Here is a 4714-nt window from a genome sequence, read left to right on the forward strand (position 1 = left end):
GCTGTGCTTAAAGGGAAATGTAATACATCGAGTACCTATATTAGAAAAGAAGGGGGAGTAATATCCCATTGTGTATACGAACCACATCTTCTTTATCCATTCATCTGTTGGCGTTATTCACAACTAATGAATCATTGAACATTATACCAAAAACTAATGATGTACTATACATTGGCTAATTGAATTTAAATTAAAAAAAAGAAGGAAGAAACATCTAAAATCAATATAAGCTTCTACCTCAGTAAACTAGAAAAAGAGGGGTAAATTAAATCTAAAGTAATCAGAAGAAATTAATAAATATTAGAGCAAAAATCAATGAAATTTTAAACAGGAAAACAATAGAGAAATTCAAAAAAATCAAAAGCTGGCTTTTTAACAGATCAGTAAAATTGATAAATCTCTAGTCTAACCAAGAAAAAAAGAGAAGAAACAAATTATTTTTTTAACTTTTTTTTGTTGTAGTAAAATACACATAATAAAATTTGCTATCTTAACCATTTTTAAGTGTACAGTTAAATACATTCACATTGTTGTGCAACCATCCATCTCCAGGAGTCTTTTCACCTTGCAAAACTGAAACTCTGTACCCACAAAACAGTAACACCTCCCCTCCTTTAGCCCAAGGCAACCATCACCAATATAAATGCTGTACCTATTAAGCGTAACTCCTTCTCCTCTCCTTCCATTCCCTGGTAACCTCTAATCAACCTTCTGTCTCTATGAATTTAACAATTCTAGGTACCTCATAAAAGTAGAATCATACAGTATTTGTTCTTTTGTGACTGGCTTATTTCACTTAGCATAATGTCCTCAAGGTTCATCCATGTTAGAGCATATGTCAGAATTTGCTTTTTTAAGGCTGAATGCTATCCCATTGTATGTATATACCACATTTTATTTATCCATTCATCCACAGAGAGACACCTGGGTTCCTTCTACCTTTTGACTATTATGAATAATTCTGCTATGAACATGGGCGTACAAATATCTGTTTCAGTTGCTGCTTTCTTTTTTGGGGGAGGAGGGAGATGTATTTCCCTGAGTGGCTTTTGCATGGATTTTACCACTGCCTATAAAAGGGAGGAAACAAATTATTAATATCAGGAATGAAAGGGGTTGACACTACTGATCCCTTAAACATTAAAAGAAAAATAAATAGTAGGGACAAATCTTTGCCCACAAGTTTGACAACCAGATGAAAAGGACCAATTCTTTGAAAGACACAAACTATAGAGTCTCACAAAAGGAGAAGCAGATAATCTGAAAGGCCTATGTCTATCAAAGAAATTGAATCGATAATTAATAACCATCCTAAAAAGAAAGAAGCAGGCTTAGGTGGTTTCACTGGTGAATTCTAACAAATATTTAAGGAAGAAATTATCAATTCTCTCCAATCTGTTCTGAAAAAAATAGAAGCAGAGGGAACACTTCCTAACTCATTCTATAAAGCTAGCATTACCCTAATACTAAAAAAAGACAAAGACATTACAAGAAAGAAAAACAATAGGCCAATGTCTCTCATAAACATAAATGCAAAAATCCTCAATAGAACATTAGCAAATCAAATCCAACAATGTATAAGAAGAATTATACACTATGACTAAGTGGGATTTATCCCAGGTATGCAAGGCTGGTTTAACATTCCAAAATCAATTAATGTAATTCTTCACACCAACAGGCTAAATTTAAAAAGTTATATGATCATACCCATAAATGCATAAAAATATTTACAAAATCCAACACCCATTTGGGATAAAAATTCTTAGCCAACTTAAAGGAGAAATCCCTCAATTTCATAAAAAGCACCTACAAAAACCCTACAGGTAACATCATACTTAATGATAAGAAACTAGATGCTTTCCCCCTAATTTGGGAAACAAGGTAAGCATGTTCTCTCTGCTCCTATTCAATATTGTACTGGAAATCTTAACTAATGCAATAAAATAAGGAAAGGAAATAAAAGATATATAAATTGGAAAGGAAGAAATAAACTTTGTTCACAGACTACATGATTGTCTCTGTAAAAAAATTCCAAAGAATTAGCAAATAACAGAAAAAGGGGACTCACAAGCTATTATAGCAAAGTTGCAGGATACAGGTTAATATATAAAAATCAATTGCTTTTCTAATATACCAGCAATGAACAATGGTTATTTGAAACTTAAAACATAACACCATTTAGATTAGTATAAAAAAGGAAATACTTAGGTATAAATCTAACAAAATATGTACAAGATCTATATGAAAAAAACTACAAAACTCTGATGAAAGAAAATGAAGATTTATATAAATGGGAAGATATTCCATGTCCACAGATAGGGAGATTCAATATTATTAACATGTTGGTTCTTCCTAATTGATCTACAGATTTAATGCAATCCCAGTAAAAATCCCAGCAATTTACCTGTGGATACTGACTCATTCTAAAGTCTCTACGGAAAGGCAAAAGACTCAGAATAGCCCACATAATATTGAAAAAGATCAAAATTGGGGGACTAACAATCTGACTTTGAGGTTCATTTTTAAATTTCTTTTATTGAAGTATAATTAACTTACAGTGTTATATTAGTTTCAGGTGTACAATATAACAATTCAACAATTCTATACATTACTCAGCGCTCATCTTGATGAGTGTACTTTATATATTTCACTATCCCTTCACCCACCTTTCCTTTGGCAACCACCAGTTTGTTTTCTAAAAGTCTGTTTTTTGGTTTGTCTTTTAGTTTCTTTGTTTATTTTCTTTCTTTCTTTTTTTTAACAAGAGAACAAATCTACACCTTTATTTATTTTTCAGTAAGTTTAAATCCTTGAGGGGTACAGCATCACACAGATTCTGTAGCCAATGGCTTTAGCAGGAAGGCTGCTTCGGAATTTGGCACAAACCATGCCACTGTTTCCACGAGCATGAGTTACTTTCCCTAGATTACTCTGGTTTTGTTTGGTTTGCCACCAGGAGTCACTGAGTTCTTTGCTTTGTATGCATAAGCACATCTCTTACCCAGATTGAATTCAGTTTTATTTTGAACACAAACACCTTCAATTTTAAGAAGAGCTGTGTGCTCCCTCTGGTTCCAGAGACCTCGCTAGCCAGCAAAAATGGCCTTGGACCATAGACTTCAAGACATATTTGTCATTTTAGAAGTCCTGCTCCCAGCAGGCCTCCACAGGTTCCAAGATGGCGGAAAGAAATTGTTTCTTTAATTCCACATACGAATGAAATCATATGGTATTTGTCTTTCTCTGACTGACTTATTTCGCTCAGCGTAATACCTTCTAGTTCCATCCACATCATTGCAAATGGCAAGATTTCATTCTTTTTTATGACTAATATTCCATTTTATATATATGTATATGTGCACATACACACAACTCATCTTCTTTATCCATTCATCTATGGATGGGCACTTGGGTTGTTTCCATATCTTGGATATTGTAAATAATGCTGCAATAAACATAGGGGTGCGTGTATCTTTTTTAATTAGTGTTTTTGTTTTATTTGGGTAAATACCCAGAAGTGGAATTACTGGATCATTTGGTAATTCCATTTTTAATTTTTTGAAGAACCTCCATACTGTTCTCCACAGTTGTTACACCAATTTGCATTCCTACCAACAGCGCATGAGTGTTCCTAATTCTCTGCACCCTTGGCAACATTTGTTATTTCTTGTGTTTTCAATTTTAGCCATTTTGACTAATATAAAGTGATATCTCATTGTGGTTTTGATTTGCATTTCCCTGATGATGAGTGATATTGAGCATCTTCTCACGTGTCTGTTGGCCATCTGGATGTCTTCTTTGGAAAAATGTCTATTCAGGTCAGGACTTATTTTAAATCTACAGTAATTAAGACAGTGTGGTATTGGTGAAATGATAGAGGAATACATCAGTGGAACAGAATAGAGAGCCCAGAAATAGATTTAAACAAATATAGCCAATTGATCTTTGACAAAGAAGCAATGTCAACACAATGGAGGAAAAAAAGTCTTTTCAATAAATGGTGCTGGAACAACTGGACATCACATGTAAAAATTAATGAGTCTAGACACAGAACTTATACCTCCTATACCTTTCACAAGAATTAACACAAAAAGGATTATAGGCCTAAACATAAAACACAAAAGTATAAAACTTCTAGAAGATAGCATTGGAGAAATTCCAGGTGAACTTTGGTTTGGTAATGATTTTTGAGATGTGACTCCAAAATGAATTTTTAGATACAAGAAAAAAATTAATAATTTGGACTTCATTAAAACTAAAATCTCCTGCTCTGGGAAAGACAATGTTAGCAGAATGAAAACAAATCCACAGATTGGGATAAAATATTTTCAAAACACATAACTAATAAAAGACATGTATCCAAAATATTTAAAGAACTCTTATAATCCCACCAGTATGGAAACAAACAACACAACTAAAATGTGGGCAAAATATCTAAACAGACACCTCAACAAAGAGATACACATTTGGCAAATTAGCTGTGTGAAGATGCTCAACACCATATGTTAGGGATCTGCGAGTTAAAACAATGAGATACTACTACACACCTATTAGAATGGCTAAAATCCAAAACACTGACAACACAAATGCTGACAAGGATGTGGAACAGCAGGGACTCTTTCTCTGCTGGTGGGAATGCAAAATGATACAACCACTTTGGAAGACAGTTTGGCAGTTTCTTATAAAACTAAGCATACTCTTACCATGTAATATT

General features: G+C 33.4%; 1 pseudogene; it reads right to left on the bottom strand.

Moving 5' to 3' along the window:
- Window positions 1-2802: 2802 nt before the first annotated feature.
- Window positions 2803-3128, bottom strand: LOC103662579 (annotated as a pseudogene).
- Window positions 3129-4714: the final 1586 nt, after the last annotated feature.

The sequence above is a fragment of the Ursus maritimus genome, assembly GCF_017311325.1.
Source record: "Ursus maritimus isolate PB19 chromosome X unlocalized genomic scaffold, ASM1731132v1 scaffold_X1, whole genome shotgun sequence".
Taxonomy (NCBI): domain Eukaryota; kingdom Metazoa; phylum Chordata; class Mammalia; order Carnivora; family Ursidae; genus Ursus; species Ursus maritimus.